Consider the following 22,286-nt stretch of genomic DNA (forward strand, 5'->3'; position numbering starts at 1 on the left):
GGCCATCTGTTCCCTGCTCCCCAAATCCGGGATGAAGAGCTGGCTTTGAAGCCACATGGTAGAAAATGCACAGCAGCCCCTGCAGTTTCAATGTGTAGTGTGTGAACGAGAGGGAGGAGTGTGGGTGGAGAAGGCCAGGATGAGGGGTGGCTGGATCATCTCCCTGAGCCCTAACTTAAGTTCTGCAGGTGGCTCTCTTGCCAGCTGGCTTCAGTGGATGGGGTAGGCTGCCACCCTAGTCAATAGAAGCACAGGTAGGGTCCATTGTTTAGATTTCTGGAAGAAGGATTTTAGGCAACATGTATTCCACCCCACCCCACCCCCAGCACACATACAAAGATGCTTTTTTCCCTTTATGTCCCAATTATATCCCCCCCACCCCAGTAGAACTCTCTTGTAAAAGTATAATTTAGCAAAAAGTACTTATTAGCTGCTGCTTTGTACCAGATACTGTGATAGGCCCTGAAGATGCACATACAGTGAATGAGATGATTCCTGTTCTCAAAGAGCTTTCATTGTAATGTTGGCATCAGCTGGACATGTACAAGTGTGTATGGAATAGCTGATGAGCATTCATTCGATGCCAGGAACCATGGCCATCCCTGCTCTCAAGTGGCTTATACTTGAACAGGGAACATAGAACAGCTATACATGGATGAAATCTATGCAAGTTAAATAGGCCATAATCTGAGAGGGAAAGCACTAAGTGAGATTCAGGAGGACCAGGGAAGGCTTCTTATGGAAGATTGGGCTTCAGCTGACACTTGAAGGAAGCCAGAAGAAATATAAATAAAAGAAATACAAATAAAAAGGAACTAAATATAAAGTTGTGCAAGGGAGGGCTCTACTGGGGGGGCGGGGATCAAGAAAGGCTTCATGGAGAAGCTGGTGCTTGAGTTAGGTCTTGAAGTAAGGGAGGGATTCTTTTTTTTTTTTCCAGTTACATGTAAAGATAATTTTCAACATTGGTTTTTATAAGGTTTTAAGTTCCGAATTTTTCTCCCTCCCTTCCCTTCCCCCTCCCCAAGACAGTAAGCAATCTGATATAGGTTATATATGTACAGTATATTTCCATATTAGTCATGTTGTGAAAGAAGAATCTGCAATACTTATCCTTTTTTTTGGACATATATAATATAAATTTTCTACATTATTACATTTAGATATACCTGGATATATTCTGATACAGATAACTTAGTATTTTAATTCCTTAAATAACTGTTTTACAAATACATATTAATTTATGTAAGAAGGGAGGTATTCTACAAGTCCATTACATTGGCTCTCTGATGAAACATGCCTGATCCTGCACCTATAGTCCACCACCTCTCGACCCAAAGAAGGAAGGCCTGCTTCCCTGCCCTTAAGGAATATATGATCTTGAAGTGGATAGATGATGCACAAAAACAAATGGATAGGGTGCAGACTAGACTATGAAGTACATACAAAATCCATAGTGAGAGCTCAGTAATGTTGAACTTGTTTTAGATTATAAGGATTTACATGAGCAACATCATATGTATAGATGTTACATGTACAGCATACATAAATACATAAATGTATATATGTGCATGCACATACAAGTATATACACATGTAGAGATACGTATATATTAAGAGAAAGAAGAAAAGGGGAGAGACATCAAGGCAGTTATAAGGACATATATATAAATGTCGATGTATACAGTCTCTTCCCATATATACATATACATGTATACATATGTATGTGTGTATGTATGTATATATGTATAGGGAACAAGGTGGCGCAATCGAAGGAGCACTGAGCCTGGAGTCAGGTAGACTTAAGTTCAAGTCTGGCCTCAGACCCTTACTAGCTGTGTGACCCTGGGCAAGTCACTTAACCCTATTTCTTCAGTTTCCTCATCTATCAAATGAAGGGGAGAAGGAAATGGCAAACTGCTCCAGTATCTTTGCCAAGAAAACCCCAAATGGGATAATGAAGAATCGAACATGACTAAAACAACTAAATGAAAACACATACATATACATATACACACACACACACACATACATATGTGTCTATAGATAATGCTCCCAAAGGTCAAGCATTTTTACATTTTATTTCACTTATACTAGGAAAGGCCTTTGCCTTTCCTGTTGTTTCCCCCACACCAAAGTGATGCAGTGGAAGAATACTGTCAATCAGTCAAAAAACTTTTGTCAAGTACCTACTATATGCTCTGGGGATGCAGATATGAAAGTAGAACAGTTCCTCCCCTCCTGGACCTTACAGTCTAATAGGGGAAGACAAAAAAGGGGGGTGGGGTGGAGATGAAGGTAACCCAGAAAAGTCCTAGGGTTGTGTAGCCAGGTGAGATCTGAGGAGATGTCTGAGCCAAAACTCCCTACTTAAGTGGATTTCATGGCCCTACCTTCTCATAGGGTTCAAATCCTATCAGATATTTACTAAATGTGTGACCCTGGACAGACAGCCTCTCTGATGAAAGTTTCTCATTTTGGGGGCAGCTAGGTGGTACAGTGGATAAAGCACTGGCCCTGGATTCAGGAGGACCTGAGTTCAAATCCAACCTCAGATACTTGACACTTACTAGCTGTGTGACCCTGGGCAAGTCACTTAACCCTCATTGCCCTGCAAAGAAAAAAGGAAAAAAAAGGAAGTTTCTCATTTATACAATGAGAGGGTTAGACTTGACTGCCTCTAAAGTCCCTTCCAACTCTTAAATCTATGTTCCTATGTGTTCAAGGATTGGAGAAGTATAATTAAGGAGGGAAGGAACACTAAAGTGGGGACGCCAGGGAAGGCTTCATGGAAGAGGTAGCAGCTGAGTTGAGCCTGGAGGGTCTCTGAGGTAGCAGAGGTGAAGAAAAAATGCATTCTAGAGATGGGCTGGGATGTGGGGGTGACTTGTGCAAGTGTTCTGTATCAAGTGTTCTTAAATTGGAGTCAATAGAGAGATTTCAGAGCGTTTATGAATTTGGGTGAGGAAAAATTGTGTTGTAATTTCCACTACTAACTGAATTTGCCTTTCCTTTAATTATGAGTGTAGGCAATAATGTGCAGGGGTCTGTAGGCTTCAATAGATTTCCAGAGGGATCCCTAAAACAAAAAGGTTGAGAACTCCTGCTGTAGCTGCCAGGATATTAAGAACTCCCCTCACACCTTCCTTCTCTTATGGCACTTCATGAACTCATCATCTGATGGTTTTTCTTGAGGCGATTCCCAGCTGCACACAAATAACCCAGCCTGTAGGCTGTCTGCTTGGGCGCTGGACTGGGCAGAGAGCCCCCTAGCTCTCTGTGCTAAACAAGCCCCAGAGCCTGGGACAGAACCAGCCCATTCACAGCAGAGGGCATCCCCCAGCCCATGCTCTGGGTTAAAGGCAGATTAGCTAGAGGTGTTGGAGAATCAGTCCTCCCAGAAGCGAAGGAACCGTAACCTCTGTGACATCATAGACACCATTAATTGAAAGGTTGGGGGGTCACGGAGACACTGGATATTCCTTGAATAACATTGCCAAGGTCTATATCATTTCTCTCTCTCTCTCTCTCTCTCACACACACACACACACACACACACACACACACACACACCACAAACAACAACCATAACAAAACTCCCCTTCAGATGTTATAAAGGCAGAGCTCACACAGAGCCCTTGAGCCTAATCTCAGTATGGCGTGGCACATCTGGCTAGTTGTTCCTTATATCCATTAACCAGTCAGTCAATAAGCACCTTATTAAGTCCCATGTTCCAGGCACTGTACTAGGTGCTGAAGAGCCCAAGGTGGCTCAAATGTCTGATATGTTCTGTCAACCAAAACCAACCTAGTTTAGTGCTGTCTCCTGGGAGGGATTGGCTCTAGTTTCAGGGCTTCAACTTGGGAATCTTCTCCCCTTGCCCAAACATGCACACTGGCATCTTGTCCTCTTCCCATATCTACTCTGATTCATTAAAACTAACTTCCCGTCGTGATTATTTTTTGCCTGAAAATTGGGTTTTTTTGGTTAACATCTGTGATATGCTTATAAGTGTGTCCCAAAATCCTTCAACACTCTTTGTCAGTCTGGACGGTGCGAGAAATAAGCATTTATTAATTGCCTACTATGTGCCAGATACTGTGCTAAACACTGTACAGTTATCCTCATTTGATCCTCACAACCCCAGGAGGTAGATGCTATTCTTATCTCCATGTTTCCAGTTGAGAAAACCAAAGCAGACATTGTTAAATGACTCACTCAAGGTCACACAGCTAGAAAGTGTTTGAGGCCAGTTTTGAGCACATCTTCCTAACTCCAGGCCCAGGGCTCTATCAATTGTGCCACCTACCTGCCTAGCTAGTAATAACAACCACAATAATCATAGCTAATGTTGATACAGCACTTACTATGTGCCAGGAAGTGTGCTAAGTGCTTTAAAATTATTCTCATTTGATCCTCACAACAACCCTTGGAAGTGGGAGATTATCCCCAGTCTATAAGACAGTTAAATGACTTGCTTAGCATCATATAACCAGCAAGTGTCTGAGGCCGGTTTCCTGACTCAGACCAAAAGATTTATCTACTGTGGCACCTAGCTAGGAGAACATTTGTTGCTCTGATTTACATTGCCTTAGTTTTTATAAATTTTAATCAATGCCTTATGGATATTGTCTGTAAGATTTTGTTTTTGTTTTTTTCTTTTTGTGGGGCAGTGGGGGTTAAGTGACTTGCCCAGGGTCACACAGCTAGTAAGTGTCAAGTGTCTGAAGCTTGATTTGAACTCAGGTCCTCCTGAATCCAGGGCCAGTGCTTTATCTACTGCACCACCTAGCTGCCTCCATGTTTTTTTTGTTTGTGTTTGTGTTCTTGTTTTTTTCTAAAAGCACCTTTTTTGTTTGTTTGTTTGATTTGCTGGGCAGTGAGGATTAAGTGACTTTCCCAGGGTCACAGAGCTAGTAAGTGTCAAGTGTCTGAGGCCTGGATTTGAACTCAGGTCCTCCTGAATCCAGGGCTGGTGCTTTATCCACTGCACCACATAGCTACCCCGTCTGTAAGACTTTGATGAGATACTTGCTGCAAAGATTTTTTCCCCCAGTTACCCATTTCCCTTTTGGTTTTAACTACATTAGTTTTGTTTCTCCAGAAACTTTTATCTTATTTTTTTTCTACAGAAACTTTTAAATGTTATATAATCAGATTTGTCCATTTTACCCTTTTTGAGCCTCTCTGTCCCTTGCTCTGTCATGAACTTTTCCTATATCTATTGATCCAAAAAGGTAATCTCTTTCTTGCTTCTCTAATTTATTCATGAAGTCAACCTTTAATGTCTTAAGTCATGTATCCATTTGGGACTTATATCTTGGAATTACTTGGTCAGATTACTTGTTTCAGAAGACACTAGCTTTGCCACTAATTAACTATATGATCGTTGGCAAGTCATTTGCCCACTCTAGGTCTCAGTTTCTTCCTCTATGAAATGGGAAGGGGAGAGGGGCAGCTAAGTGGCACAGTGGATAAAGCACTGGCTCTGGATTCAGGAGGATCTGAGTTCAAATTTGACCTCAGATACTTGACATGTACTAGCTGTGTGACCTTGGGCAAGTCACTTAACCCTCATTTCCCTGCCCCCCCCAATGGGAATGGGGGTAAGATTCTATCATGTCTTAAATTATCTTCCAGCTTAAATTCTTTCAGATTGCCATAGCTATCTCTATTTGCCACCCACACTTCTGATTTGGTATCATTAAAAGAAAGGCAGCTTCCTTAGTAGTAAAGGGCCCTTCAGCATCCTAATAGTGAGTGGACCATTTGGGGAAATGACTTAAAAGGCTTTATTGAATCCCCCTTATTGATTTCTTAAATAGCCATTTTACCAAAGTCATGCTTATTTTGGAGAGGTTAGATACATTCAGGGCATTCCCTGTGCTAGGAAAAAGGCTAAATATTTCAAAGAATCAAGATTGCAATAATTTAAAAATCTACCACAATGGATAAAGTGCTAGACCTGGAGTCAAGAAATTTGGGTTCAGACTCCATGGTGATTGTGGGACCTTTATTTCTGAAATTCTCTAGCATCTGCCTTTGATATAGAATCATCCCTAAGAAAAACCTACTGGGTAAGATTCTGATTTGTGATAGATCCAATCATACCTACTAGCTGTAAAATCATAGTTTAATCTTTTTTTTTTTTTGAGAGGCACTGGGAGTTAGGTGACTTGCCCAGGGTCACACAGCTAGTAAGTATTAAGTGTCTGAGGCTGTCTTTGAACTCAGGTCCTCCTGAATCCAGGGCCAGTACTTTATCCACTGCACCACCTAGCTACCCCCAGTTTAATAATTTTTTAATCCTCTTAAAGCCTCAGTTTCTTCCTCTATGAAGCTGGCATAATAATAGGACCCTACCTCACAAGTTTGTTGCAAGGAGAGTGCTTTGCAATCCTTAAAGCCATGTGTAAATTCAAGTTATTGTTAATGGATTTATTTATTGCTCTCTTGCTCTCATAATTTACCTATTTGTAAGGGTCTCTCACAGTGGCCTCTGTACCTACATCTTACTGTTAAAACTTTGCTCCCTTGTTGAAAGAAAGTTTTCATTGTTTTTAGGCTTCATGTCCTCATGTGAAGGAAAAAAAAATCAGAAATGAATCTACACCACTGTGTATGATTTTTGTGCTTATTTAACTTTTCTTTATGACTAGGCTCTTATTTAAATCAATTACTCCTTCTCCAAGATCTTCCTTGATGTCCTTCCTACCCTAGGCAGGAGTCTCTCTTCTCCTTTTTGTCATAATGCTCCACTCCCCTCACATCTCCTTCACCTCTCTAGTGTACTTATCATCTCATATTGTCGTTTGTTGTAGCTATCTGTGTGGGCGGGCGGGGCGGGGGTATCCATTCACCTAATAGAATAAAAGTGCAGTTGGGGCAGGGACTATGTCCGATTTATTTGTTTCTTCCCCCAGTATCAGCATGGTACTTGGTACACAGTGGGCACTTAATAAATGCTTGTTGCATGAATGAACTCTCAGTTTGGTAGCTCTTTCCATGCACTGACAATGAATGTTCTATTTTTTAGTTAAATGTATACGTTTCTTCTTCCTTGTACAGCACTGAGGGCCAGGGCCTAATCCATCTCCCTGCACTCCTATAAGTCTCAGGGTAACAGGTGCTCAGGAAATGTTAACTGAATAAACAAATTGATCTTGCTTGTGCTTTTGGTAATGGAGGTAGACAAGGTAGATACTCACATCTGGAATGCTCATTCCAAACATTTCATTCAGAAAGTTTTAATTTCAGTAGAAATTCCTGATAGAAAAGTCATGAAAGTAGTTGAAAGATGTTGGCCCTGCCTGACAAATTCCAACAGTCATAAGATCTTGTTGTCACAAGAGGCCCAGGAGGTCATCTGCTCCAACCTCCTGCCCAGTGGAGGAATCTCTGTTCTGGAGACTAATTTTTCAGGGGATCATGACATTTTCATATCAAACATGCATATTTAAGTCTTTTGCTAATTCAGAATGATCTTTTTGGGATGGGAAATGTACAAAATGTAAAATTCTCTCCCTAGTGTAAGACCAGAAGTAATTATTGTCTGTCTTGCCTTTGCCTTTTGGGTTGCCCTTACTCATTTTGGAAAGCTGCTATTTTATTTCAGCTGCATTCTTTGTATTAACCCAAGAGTTGTACTATATGTAAGTCCACCAATCTTCTATAAAGCCTTCTCATACTGGACTTGTTAGATCATAAGCCCCATGAAAGCAAGTACAAAGGGCTTAGTTTTCCTATGTGTTCAGGACAAAGCTTTGCACAAGGAGCCACACACAGCAAGTACTGGCTAAATAAACACATGAATTTGCTGACCATTTTTAAGTGTGCCTGTGACAAGTTTGTTTGAAGAATTTTTAGGCAATTTATGGAAGAAGACTTTGGACGAGTTTCTTTCCCATTTTCTGGGCCTAACTTTCCCTATCTATAAGATACTTTTTCCAGATCAGACAGTTTTAAGTTTGAGTTTTTAATTTGGTACGGGGAGTTATGGGTGGAATGGGGAGAATAATGGACTTGTTACTTCAAAAGTGGCATATTGCTTCTCTTTCAACTTAAACTATTAAAATTCTTTATTGTATCTGAAAGCATTCAGGTACTTGGAAGACATTCATGCCTTAGAGTAGTGATTTTTAATGTGGGGTCCTTCAACCCTCAGAAGGTCTGTGGATAGATTTTGGGGGGAAGCAATCTATGGACTTGGATGGGGGGAAATTTTATCTTCATTTTTTGAACTATGAATTAAAGAACACAAACAAAGCATGACTCTAAGAAAATGTTCCAAGGTTTTAGAACACTGCCAAAGGTGGGGTTTAGGACGTACAAAAAGGTTAAGACTTAGAATATAGTTTTCAGTGTTCTGCAGTTAGAATGGAGGATCATTACTAGGAAGATGGAGTGTGGAGAGGGAAATTTTTTTATTTAAGTAAAATTGAAGACAGATATGCTAAAGTTCATTGTAGGAGCATTGGTAGGATCTCTTCCTTATTGGAGAGAACACAAATAGGCCTGAAGTTAATGGTCAGTTCATTAAACACATGTTCACATGCAGGGTGAGTTATACTTGGCTATTGTGGGTAAAAGCAGAATGTAACATAACCCAGGATCATCCAGTCAAGTACATGGATCTATTGAGTTCACAGACCCATCTAGGTGTTAATAGAGGAGGAAAGAGAACTTCAGCATGGGTTCTCACCTTCAATTCAGTTCACACAATTCCTCATTACTTACTTTGTGTTTACTTGAGTGCTCTTGATTTGACACTTGGTGGTTGTGGGTGTCCTGATGGAAGGTGCAATTGGCCAGTAGGATGCACTGCCCTTTCCTTCCTACCCCATTTGTCTCTGAATGTTTAATCAGCATTATCTATTATAATAGCTCTTTTTTTAAGCCAAGGAGCAGGATAACGACCATCACAATACACATGTTCGTCTCCTACTTTATGGAATTTATTTTAAACAAAAAGTTATAAATGCAATCACAGTAGTTCAGAGCCCCCAGTCAGGAAAAAAAAAATCCTAATGGTTAGGCAAAGGTTTGGCTCTATTCTAATTTTAATTTATGTTTATTTATATCTGACCCCTGACCTCTTTATGGTTGAGGCAAAAATTCAGGTTATCTGAAATGTTGGGGTGATGAAAAAAGGAGAGTATGCTGCCAAGATTGTTAATAGACAGGCACAGGCAAGGGGAGGAACAGACTTTTTTCTTGGAATTTCCCTCAGTCTTTGAAGAAATGGACACAAATGGTGACTTTACCCAGTCTTTTGTTCTTAGATGCCTGATAGCCCTCCTTTATCTCTTCTACTGCAGCTAAGTCCTCCTTCCAGTTTCTCCTTTTGTTTGTCCCCCCTATTCTATGATTCTTTCTGGTTTGGCTTCTTAAGTTTTGTGTAGGGTAGAGAAAGCAAGCCCTCTTTAATGCCGTAGTTGAGGTACCCATTCCTTTCAGTCTGTCTCTCAAAGACTCTGCGTGTGTGTGTGTGTGTGTGTGTGTGTGTGTGTGTGTGTGTGTGTGTGTGTGTGTGTAAGAGCTCTGGGGCATGACACAATTCCACTTTCATTTGGATGAGTGGTCCTTAGCCTTTTTTGTCTTGATGGCCCCTTTGGCACATCTAGTGAAGTCTATGGACCATGTTTTAGAAAGCTTTAAAGAAATTAATAAAATAAAATGCAAAGGATTACCAAAAAACCCCAATTATTTTGAAATACAATTATTAAAATATTTAACGTCCTCAGACTCTAGGTTAAGAGTCTTTGATCTAGGGGCAGCTAGGTGGCACAGTGGATAGAGCACCGACCCTGGAGTCAGGAGTACCTGAATTCAAATCTGGCCTCAGACATTTGGCACTTACTAGCTGTGTGACCCTGGGCAAGTCACTTAACCCCAATTGCCTCACAAAAAAATTCCAAAAAAAAAAAAAAAGAGTCCTTGATCTAGATAGTCCCACATAACTTAGAGATGAATGCTTTCCCCACCTTTGAACTACAAATCTCTGATGTCACTCAGTTCTCAAACTCCTATTACACTTGAAGGAGACTAAAAACTGGTCCTGGCTCTCATGGAGCTTACAATCTGATCAGTAGAGTCTGATCAGAGGAGGCTTAACCAAAGAGGTCCATGTCAATATGTTGAATGCGTATGTGCCTGCTGTTAATAACTAGAGTTCCATCAAATTTGCAAAACATGGCAGCATTCTGAGTTTAATATTTGCAGCCTGAAAGTGAAACAGCTGTGTGTGGGGGAGGATGGGTATAAATATAGCATCCTTGAGAAGGAAAAGGCCTATGAAGTGAGTGAATTATAAGAGCAAGAGAGCGGATGTCTGCCTTTAATCTGAGATTTTCACTAGCAATTCAAACACACAAACATTTGACCTTGTTGGAAACCATTTTTAGCGGAGTTTGTGTGTGTGACCCAGATCATACTGACCTTTGTGCGTGAAGACAGTCTCAGTGAGTTGTGTTTCCAGCACTAGGAATGTATTGACACACAATCCCACTCTTGCATGCAATCCTTTTCCACAGGTTTCTGAGGCTAAGATCACAGGCAGCTTCTGGCCCTTGGAACGGGACAAATCTTTTTGTTCCACATGAGGGTCAAACATGTGAGCATTTTGCTCTAATCAGCAGTGTTAAGTAATGTGTCTTAATTTTATACCAACTTTTTATTCTTTCCTTGAAAGTGGTTTATCAAGTTCCTAGTTGGTCATCAAACTGCTTGGATACCCTCAAGGATAGATAACTTGGTTCCTGCCCTCAAAAAGCTTATAGACTTTACTAGCTGTGTGACCCTGGGCAAGTCACTTAACCCTCATTGCCCACCTCCCCCCCAAAGCTTAGAGACTGATAAGAAAAATGAAAGACTACAGGAGACAGTATAAAGATGTGCAAAATTTAGCTCATAAAATCATAGAATCCTAGAGTTAGGAGGAATCTCAGAGAGCATTTAGTCCAGCCTTAACTGAGCAAGAATTCAATTTAATAAACATTGATTATGTACATACTGTGTGACTAGGTACCTTGCACTGCTCTAAGCTCCGGGGATGTAAATGAAAAGATGAAAGATCTTTCCCTCAAGGAGTTTGTAGTCTAAATGAGTTAAGATAATACACAAAAGAATACAGTCAAGAGGGTAGGATGGGGACAAGATAGGGACCCATCAGGTAGCACCTGGTTCTAGGGAACATGATGTTCCCTGGAGTTGAAACAAAGTACAGCTACTGATAGAGAGTTACCCAGAGAGTTCTGAGCTTTCTATAAAGGAAGACTTTGGGAGGAGTTTATTGCCCTCTGATCAGAAGGGAAAGACAGCTGAGAGAATTGAGAAGGTATCAAGTATCAAAAGTTGAATCAGTCTACATAGTGTTGGCATTTCAGGTGATCAGCCTATCCTGAGGGGAGGCAGGATGTTCCATGAAATTGAAGCCAAGCAGAGTTGCCTTCTATAATATCTCTTTATAACATATGCTCATCTATCTCCTGCTCAAATATCTCTGATGATTATGAGCTGCTTTTGGAGGACAGCTCAGTCCACTTTTCCATGTTTCTAATAGTGTGCAAGTGTCTGATGACTTTAAAAAGACCTTTAAGAAAACTGATCAAAGCAATGACCAGGGGGCAGCTAGGTGGCGTAGTGGATAGAGCACCGGCCCTGGATTCAGGAGGACCTGAGTTCAAATTTGACCTCAGACACTTAAGAATTACTAGCTGTGTGACCCTGGGCAAGTCACTTAACCCCAATTGCCTCACCCCCCACCCCCCAAAAAAAAAAAGCAATGACCAGCCATGATCATAGAGTGCTTGTGATGAAGCATGCTACCCACAAAGGGGAAGATGTACTCAGTAAGGAATAAGACATCTAATTTTGGGACATGGCCAATGAGAGAATTTATTTTGCTTGACTATTCATGTTATGTGGATTTTGGTTTTCTTTTTCAGTGGGAGGAAAGGGAGGTGAAGAGAGATGGCGGGGCGGGGGTTGGGGTGGGGGGAATGGGAGGGAGAGAAGGTAAATTTTTGTTAATTGAAAAAAAAATTTAATTGCATTGAATTGAATCTAGGTGGCCTGCCCTCTGGCTCCTTCCTGGCATGACCTAAACTGTCTTCTCTCATACAGATGGTAATCTACCCCGTTTAAAAGGATGCTTGGAGGACAATCCTTAGTGTCCCCTAGCAAGCTTGTCCAAGGCATAACCAACATAACTGTGAGGAAATTCTCCCTTAGATTTACTCTGATTCTAATGCTGCCTGTTTCTTCTCATTCTTGTCTCAAGTAGAGATGGAGACTATCCCCTTGTATCTTTGAAGACATTAAATCACTTGTTCTTCTCTTCCTGAGGACCTAGTTTCTTTAACATTTCCCCTCAGTTTTATTTTCTTTTATTGCGTTTGTGGCTTTTCTCTTGAGCCCTCTCCAAGTTCTCTTGTCTTTAAAACTGTGAGTCCTGGGGCAGCTAGGTGGCGCAGTGGATAGAGCACTGGCCCTGGATTCAGGAGGACCTGAGTTCAAATCTGACCTCAGACACTTAAACACTTACTAGCTGTGTGACCCTGGGCAAGTCACTTAACCCCAATTGCCTCAAAAAAAAACCCCCCAAAACAAACCTGTGAGCCCTAGATAGAAAAGGTGTCCTGGCCAATATTAAGTAGAATACAATAGGACTTTAAAGCTTTCCATCAAATGCCTTATAATACAGAACTAGATCAGAGCTCTCAAAAGCCAATTAAGAGCATTGAAGTTTAAGGGAAGGGAGAAGCTCATTCAGCAGGGGCTTGAATGGTTACAGAAACCCTAGAAGAAGCAGTATTTGAGCTGGCCCTTGAAGAATGGATTGGATTTGGACGGGTTGAGGGAAAACAGGTATACCTTGGACCAAAGGCAGAGAGGTAGGAAATGCTATGATGGCTGGTCAGAAGAAAACATAGTGAGGCTACCATCCAACCAGTCAGCAAGTTTTAGGCACTTACTATGTGCTGGGCATTGTGCTGAGTGATAGGGATACATAGAAAGAGGAAAACACCTCATGCTGAGCTGACCCTGGAGAGGCCTGTTTTTCAGGGATGTATTTATTTACTCCATTTTACCATATGTCTCAGGAGTCCTTACATAGAGTCCATAGAGCTGAAGTTAGACCAAGTTACTAAGCACTTGAATCAGAAGAGAAAGGGACTTTAGAGATTGAATCTACTTCCTTGTTTTATAGCCAGGGAAACTGAGGGCCGGAAAAGGGAAGGGTCTTATACAGCCAACTGGTGGGACTAGACTCCTGGTCTAATGACGTGTCAGTCATTGTTCTTTCTGTTTTGAGTTGGGCTTTGTATCTCAGCAAGTTCAAGCTATTGTGGATCTGGCCTCTCCAAGAAGGGAAAATGTTAATCCAGTTTAATTTTAAGTCTTCCTATTTCTCAGCTCTTGATGTGAAAAACATTAGTTCGGTGGAGACGTAAAACAGATGGTGTGCCGTTAGAGTAGATAATGCTATTATTCAAAATCAGCATTCACTGAGCTGGGAGGCATGAATCCATAGATCATGTCTCCCTATTTACCTTATCAGGTCAGGCTATGCTGAGGCCGTCCTTAGCTTGCATTGAGATTAGCAATGGCTGGCAAATTACAGCCTCTCCTTTTGAACAGTGGGAAGGCAACAGTTATCCCAGTAATGAATGGACAGATTTCTTCTTGGTCATGACTGATGGATAGCTAGTTAGCTGGTATCCAGAGAGAGAGAGAGTCAGTCCTCAGTTCTGACATCTGGATCAAGCACCAGACTGCCCTTTCATTAGAAAATTCCTCGTGAATATGTAATCTAGTTTGTGTCTGGGAAAAATGATGGGCTGTTCATGTAACAAAGGGGAGAGATGGCCTCTGGACAGCCTATGGCTCCCAGGGTAACCACATGAGGTCCAGGACCTCAGCTCTAGAGCCAAAAGGGACCTTGGAGGTCATTTCATCCATCGCCATTTACTTTACAGATGAGGAAACTGGGGTTTAGGGAAGGTAAGTGATTTGCCCAAGGTCACACGGGTAGTAAGTTTCCGAGGTGTGGCATGTTGGTGAGTTAATGCAGGGAGGGCCCCCAGTGTGTTAGATGGGAACTTCATCATGGTACATTTATTGCGCAGGGAAATGACACAGGTGAGAGTGGTGCAAGTAGAACCCTCTGGGCTGGCATAAACAGGCTATGATCTACATCACTGGAGGGAATACTCCTATCGATGAGATGACAGATTCACTGGACTATTTCTCAGGCAGTTATTTGGTACAGTGGGTAGAGTGTTGGGCTTGTAAGTAGGAATACCTGAGTTCAAATCCTGCCTTAGACACAGCCATGTGAACTGTGGCAAATTGTTTAAATCTCTCTGATGCTTGATTTTTCTCATCTGTAAAATGGGATTCTTTGGCTCAGTAGCCTCTGAAGTCCCTTCTAACTCCTTATAAAATCTGTGATCCTATTAACCCAACACTTTTCTCCTGCTTCAAATAAACTTTTTTGTATGTAGTTTCTCTCTGTTTAGCCAAGGGAGAGGCCTTGATTCTTGGTGGGGCGGGTTGGGGGAGGACCAGGTTTGACACCAAACATGTAAGCTGGTTTCAGATGTCTGTTGCTAGGGCTGTGGATTTGTACTGCATAGATCTGGAAAGAGAAGAAATGAAACAAGTCCTCTAGGCCATTTGTTTTTTCTATACACACCTATTCTGCCCCCACCTCTACACTTTGGGCCTCACATCTTGCTTGTTGGGGCTTCTAAAACGAGCCAGGTTCCATCAACTTTGTTTAAAAAGATATTTTTATGGTGGGGTTATAATATGGTTTGATCCATGATGTATCTACATCACAGGATTAGTCTTGTAATAATAACCCTGAAATGATGAGCTGAGTTATAACAGAATTCTCTTGTTACTTGGTTTGGATTTGAGTGTGTCTGATGATCTTGGAATTAAAAACACTTCAAGTAAAAATATTAAATGATGCTGTTAGAACCCAACTCAGGAGGAGCTGGAAAGCTGCCTAGCTTACTCATCTCCTTCCCATCCTCTCTCCCACCCCCATCTCTTCCCTGTTTCACATTCCAGGCTGGAGATAAACAGCATCACCTTTCTGTCTTTAAGCTCTTAGAAAAGCAACCAACCCTTCCTTATCAAGCTTTCTGCCTATGTGGTTCCCACCTTCTTTCCCTTGGAAAAATGTGTTTTGCTTGATATATATATATATTCACATGTGTAACACATATGTATATTGCATGTTTAATACACATTACATGTACGATACATATGTTACTTAACATTTACAGGTTACTCTGCATGATGAGAGGTCTCTTGTAACAAAGTAAAACTTATAATACAATGACCTCATTTGAAAGTACATTTAGCATTTCATATCTGTAGCACCCTGCTGCCTCTCCATTTAGAAAAAAATTTAACAAATCTATTTTCTTTCCTACCCTATTGAAAAGAAAAACAAATGTCTTGTAATAAATATGCATAGTCAAGCAAAACAAAGTCCCTCAATGCCTATTTACAAAAAAATAGATAAATAGACAAAAATACAATTAAAAATACATATATACGTCTCATTCAGCAACCTAAATCCATTACTACTCTGTAATTGATAGCATATTTCATCATCAGTCCCCTGGAATCATGCATGGATGGTCATTGTGTTAATGATAGTTTTTCACAGTAAGACAATTTGACTTCAAAGCCATTTGTTTTTATAGTGTTGTTGTTATGTAAATTGTTCTCCTGGTTCTGTTCATTTCATCCTTCGTCGATTTGTGAAAGACCTCCAAATTGTTAATTTTTATAATATTGATGTTATAGTATAAACATTCTTCAGGTCTGACCTACTTCACTCTGCATCAGTTCATATAAAGTCTTTTCCCGTATTTGGGGGGAAGGTAATCACAGGTTTTGGATTCAAAGACCTCCAGCCAGTGATTGAGCCTGACTTCCTACTGGTGCAGGAGAGAGGAGTTAAGAGAGATTATAAAAATCAATAAAAGACTTTAAAAGGAGGGGTTGCCACAGAACCACCTGGACGATCCTACTTTGTGCAATAGCAAAGAAAACTGGCTTTTTTTTTTTTTTAACAGTGCTTCACTTTAAAAAGTACTTTACACTTGTCACCTCATTCATTCTTTATAACAACCCTACAACTATTCTGAGAATACATCCCTTGCAGGGTTACAGAGTTATTAAGGGTAAAGCTGGACCTGAACCCAGGTCCTGCTACTCAGTCAAGCACAAGTTAGGCACAAGAAGCCTGCTGTAGGAGCGGCTAGGTGGTGCAGTGGATAAAGCACTGGCCCTGGATTCAGGAGTACCTGAGTTCAAATCTGGCCTCAAACACTTAACACTTACTAGCTGTGTGACCCTGAGCAAGTCACTTAACCCCAATTGCCTCACTTAAAAAAAAAAAGAAGAAGAAGGCTGCTGTATACTAAAATAGTGACCTTTGTATAAAACATGGCTTAAGGAAATATAGTTAAGGAAATGAAGAATTGGGCAAGGAGGGGAAGAAATAAAGAAAAAGTCGGCCAGGCACGCAGCAAGAGCAAAGAATAAAATGACCCATGAAATATATTTTTGTTTTGGGGGTTTTTTTGCAGGTCACTGAGGATTAAATGACTTGCCTGGGGTCACACAGCTAGTAAGTGTCTGAGGCTGGATTTGAACTCAGGTCCTGAATCCAGGGCCAGTGCTTTATCCACTGTGCCACCTAGGTTCCTCACAGACCCATGAAATATAAAGAGTCAGAGGAAGGCCTCTAACACTTTGTGTAGGCCCTCTAGGGAGGAATCATGGGGAGAACACTGACAAGAATCACCAGATAAGATGTGGTTGGGTTGTGATCTGGCAGAGAGAGGGAATGTTTGCAGCTGTCCACTGCTCAATGAGCATTTATTAAGCACCTATTATATGTCAGCCTCTGTGCTAATTGCTGGTTCCAAAGATTCAAAAATGAACCAGTCCCTGCTTTCAAGAGCTTATGGTTTATCAGGATAGAGAGCATATGGGTAATTAAGAATATCCATCATAAAGACAAGATAAATACATGGTAATGGGAAAAGGAGGGTGTTCAGCAAGGTTCTGGGTAGAAAAGGTGCTTGAGCTGAGCTTTGTAAAGAATTAATTGTTATTTGAGGTTTTTATGCCTGGGCAAAGCCTAGTGAGGGCAGTCATGTGACTGTCAGAGCGGCCTAGCCCCCGAGGACTGGGGTTTCGCACCTTGTTCACTGGCCTTCCTCCTGCCGTGTGGCCGAACCCGACTCGGGAAACGAACACCATTGCCATTCCTTTGCTGCTGCTGCCCACTGCCAATGATAGCCAGGTATGGGCCCGACACTCCAGCACCGTCCATTTTCAGGGCTAGTTGATTCAGCAGGTGAGTTACACAGTCCTTAGTGGATTTCGACTTCCATGGCCATCATCCTGTGCTCCGACAGTCACATGACTGCCCTCACTAGGCTTCCAATCATTATAATTTTGCCAGGCCCATGTAGGCGTCGGCGATTGGTGATAACGTGAGGTGCCAGAGCCCTGGCAATGGCTACAACCAGTGGGTGGAGCATGTGGTTTGCCCCAGGTCAGTGCTCACAGAGGCATAAAAACCTCAAATAACAATTAATTCTTTCCCGCTTGCAGGAGGTAACAGTCACACACCTTTTGAAGGAAACGAAGGACCCAGGTCCCGAGTCTCTGGATACAGGGCTCTTTCCATTTTAGCTGGCTGCCCTTGGGTGACCAGTCTGGGAAGTTAGTTTCTATTTTTTCAGCTATAAGGAACCATAAATGTGTGCTGTGATTCATGCTGCATTTTTGCCACTATGTGTGTGTAGCACACAGGCGTTTTCAAGAAGAATCAATCACGCACGTGGAGGACTGACTTCATCCGTTTTCACTTTAGTCCAGTTCCCAGGGGAGGGCCACCCAGTTAATCTCTCTTGTGGTTTGCTCTTGGAGAAGGGGTTTCCCACAGTACTCTGTAATAGCCTATTACTTCCTTTGCCATTCACCACAAATATCTCCTGCCTTGTCAGGGTAGAGGAAATAAAGGGCTTAGGGAAACTATAGGATCCTACCTCCTTCCATTATGCAGTCTTTGATTTACATTGTCCCATAGTCATCTTGAGTGCAGCTGGGGGCAAGGGAGAGGGGTCTGCAAATTCATTTTCCTTTTATCCATGATAAAAATGAACTCTAGAAGGGTTTAAATAACTTCCAAAGGCCATCGTACTTCCTAAGGTCTAGTTTATCTGCTCTGTCCGCTGTTTCTCACTTCCCCTTTAAAAAATAAAAATATAGCCAGCTAAACCTGCATAGTAAGTATTTACATTTTAATGAATTCCAGCACTAGAAATGTAACAGCTTTTTCAGCCACTCAGCAGTCTACTTGGTCCATTCATTCTAGTTCACTTTTCTCCTTACATGGTCGTAGTTAATGGATACTTAACTCTCTTCTGCTTTCTTTTCCTTTGCATTATCTATCACAGAGGAAGCATGGAGGTAGCGCAAACTTCTTTTTTTCCCTATTATAAAGTTAAATTTTATTTTCAGTTTTAAATTCTTTTTATTCCTCTCCCTCCTGCTCCCCCACCCATTGAGAAGGCAAGGAAAACAAAACCCACTACAAATATGTCAAATACATTCCCCCATTAGCCATGTCCAAAAATTAAAAAGAAAGGAAAGAAAATATGCTTAGAAAATATGCACTCTGAGTCAGTCATCTTCATCTGGAGAGGGATAACACGTTTCATCATGAGTCTTTTGGATTTTTGGTTGGCCATTATGTTCATCAGAGCTGCTTAGTTTTTCAAAGTTGTTTATTTTTTACAACATTGTTGTTATTGTATAAATTCTCCTAGTTCTGCTCTTTTCACTCTGCATCACTTCATATAAATCTTCCCAGGTTTTTCTGAAACCATCCCCCTCATCATCTCTTCCAACACAATAGTATTATGTCACCATCACATACCATAACTTGTTCAGCCATTCCCCAATTTATGGGCAATCCCCATAGCTTCTAGTTCTTTAGATCTGAAGTTCTTAACCTGGGATCTATAAACTTAAATATTTATATTTTTATAACTATTTCAATATAATTGGTTTCCTTTGCAAATCCTATACATTTTATTTTTTGCATTTATATACATTTTTTCTGAGGAAGGGATCCACAGGCTTTACCAGATTTCCCAAGGAGTCCATGACACTGAAAAGGTTAAGAACTACTGCAGAAGATGGTAGAGAGCTGGTGACCTGGGTTCCAGTCCTGGCTGTGCGTTCACTTAACTTCTCACTGCCCCATTAAGACCATAACTGTAACCATAAATTTCAGAAAAGGTACAGATTTGTATTAGTAGAAAAAGTACCCAGCTGGGAACTCCTTACATTGATGAAATTAGAAATCAAAATTTCATTTAGCTCTTTATAGATTTTTACATCCCTTATACTTGTCCATTTTAATGGCATTATACATATTCTATTATATTTACAAACCCCAGTCTTTTTTTTTAATACTTCTCCTATCTTGGGACATTTCAGTTGTTGATGCCAGTTTTTTACAATTATATTTAATGCTGCTAAGAAAATCTTTGCACTGAGATCTCAGTTTTTCTTTTTGTTTTGTTTTAGGGGAGGGGTTGATAATATTTTCAGGCTATCGTCCCCAAACTGAAATCACTGGATCATAGAGTATATGATTATTCTTGATTTTTAAAATTTTTAGTAATATTTTATTTTTTCTAATTACAAATAAAGATAATTTTAACATTCATTTAACAAAATTTTTGAGTTTCCAATTTTTCTCCCTCCCTAAGATGGTAAGCAATTTGATATAGGTTATATATATGCAAGAGTATGATTATTCTTGTAACATATGTTATGTCCTCCTTCCTACTTTTGTAAGAAGACTTCTGATATCAAATTCCATGGGAGACTCTTCTAATCTCATTCCTTAAGGGGATCTCCTATCACTTGTGCAATGAGGTCATGTGCTGCTCTTCTTCTCTGCTATGAGAATCAGAAGATTGTAACCTACCAGCTCTGGAGAGGATCTTTGGGGTTCTCTATGGTGGTTCTCAGACTTTTTGCTCTTGGAACCTTTTACACCTTTAAAAATTATTGAGGACCTTGCCAAAGAGCTTTTGTTTATGTGTGTTGTGTCTAGCAATATTTACCATGTTTGAAATGAAAACTGATAACATTTAAAAATATTTAATTCATTTAAAATAATAATAAATCTGTGACATTTTAACATAAGTAACATTTAAAAAATAAAATTAGTTTTTCCAAAACAGGGAAAAAAATGTTTAGTGAGAAAAGTGGAATTCTTTTACATATTTTTGAAAATCTCTTTAATGTATGGCTTAATAGAAGATAGCTAAATTCTCTGTCCTCTCTATTGTGATTAGTTATTTTGGTTCAAATATATGAAGAAAATTCAGCCTTACGCAGATATATGTTTGGGGAGGAGTATTTCAATAGGCAAATAATATCTTATTATCATTAATATAATTTAACTCCACAGATCCCCTGAAAGGGTCAACTAGGTGGCCCAGTGGCTAGAGCACAGGATTTGGAGTTAGGAAGACATGAGTTCAAATCCAGTCTCAGACACTAGCTGTGTGACCCTGAGCAAGTCATTTGACCTCTGTTTGTCTCAGTTTCCTCAACAGAAACTGGAGATAATAACAGCACCTGCCTGTCAGGGTTGTTGTGAGGGTCAAATGAGATAACGTGTAGAAAGCACTTTATCTGGAACAAAGTAGGTACTACACAAATACTTATTCTCTCTCCTTCACTTCTCTGGACCATACCTTGAGAACTTCCAATCTAGTCCCACCCTCTCATTTCACAGAGGAAAAAGTTGAGGCCTAGAGAGAGAGCAGCATCTTGCTTCAAGGTCAAATGTCAAGTCAGACCTGGAGCAGGAACTCCAGCATGGTCTCCCAGTCCCATCATGATTGGTTTTGTGCAAAACTTGGGAATGGCCACATAAGTGACTGATTGAGTTCTTCACTATATTTTTTCCATTCAGTTCCTGTTCCAGATTCTGACCCAAGGAGACTGTAATTATGGGTATTTTTCATCTGGGGTTGTGTTTGGTGAAGTCTCTGCAGAAAATGCTGTTGGCAGCCCTTAGAGATTTTTGAGATTACCCTGAGGTTCTGCACTTAATAAATAACTGAAATAGTAACTATTTTGGCTTTTAGATTGAGCCTTATTTTCAGGTCCCTTCAAGCACTAAACTCTCAGCCACCATCAGCCCTATCATCATTGCTTCAGCAATGGATCACTCAGAGCCTGAGGGTTAAAATATTCAATTTCTTTCATAAAAACATAAACCAACAATACCTAGGCAGAAAGTAATTCACAAGGGGATAAAAGGCAGAGTAGGAAGGTAAAAGCCACTGGCAAGGAAATTCCTTGCAGTCTCAGAATACCCTTCACCCCAACACCCTAAAACTCTTTTATATTCTCCTTGCCTAGAAGACCCACCGCTGGGTCCCAGTTAGTCCATCTGAGGTCACAATTACCTCAAACTGCCCAAAGCCTGATTCACGAAGTCTTTGGTCATCCCAATACTGAATGGTGTTGTGTTAATGTGGTTACAGGGTGGTCCAGGTGTCAGTGACTGGGATCTCATACTTAGAATCTACCTGAGTCTTGGTGGTGCAGTAGGAGTTGGTATCAGGAAGAACTGTGTTTGAATTCTCCTTCAGAGACTTACTAGCTATGGGATCTGAGCAGAGCTGTTTAGGAGCCAGATGAATTTTCAATTATACCTCACAAATAGGCATTAATAAAATGTTAATAACACATATTAAACTTAAAAGTGTGTGCATATGTGTGTAGGTAGATAGAGGTAGAAAAATAGAAATAATTTCTTTTCCAGGGAGTTCTGTTAAACATTTACCAACACACCCCTAGGTTCCAGGCAAGTCACTTGATTTTGCTCAACCTCAGTTTCCTCCTCTGTAAAAGGGGCTAATAGCATAATACCTCATAGTGTTATTGTGAGGATCAAATGAAATTGTGTGTAAAATATATTGCAAATAAAATACTTTTATGATTTAAAAAAAAAGAATTGTTTAAACATGTAATTGGGGAAAATAAAATATATTAAATTAAAAATAAAGAAGATAATCTGGAACTCAAAATTTTAAAAAATAAATAATAACTTTAAAATATATATTTTAGGGGCAGCTAGGTGGTACAGTGGATAAAGCACTGGCCCTGGATTCAGGAGGACCTGAGTTCAAATGTGGCCTCAGACACTT

At 40.5% G+C, this 22,286-nt stretch overlaps 1 protein-coding gene across 11 annotated transcripts in view; it reads left to right on the forward strand.

Annotated features, from left to right (window-relative positions):
* The window catches only part of CBFA2T2 (CBFA2/RUNX1 partner transcriptional co-repressor 2), a 181,282-nt gene that overhangs the window by 106,587 nt on the left and 52,409 nt on the right, over window positions 1-22,286 (forward strand). The gene's annotated exons all lie outside the window — the stretch shown is intronic.

This window comes from Dromiciops gliroides, chromosome 2 (assembly GCF_019393635.1).
Source record: "Dromiciops gliroides isolate mDroGli1 chromosome 2, mDroGli1.pri, whole genome shotgun sequence".
NCBI lineage: Eukaryota > Metazoa > Chordata > Mammalia > Microbiotheria > Microbiotheriidae > Dromiciops > Dromiciops gliroides.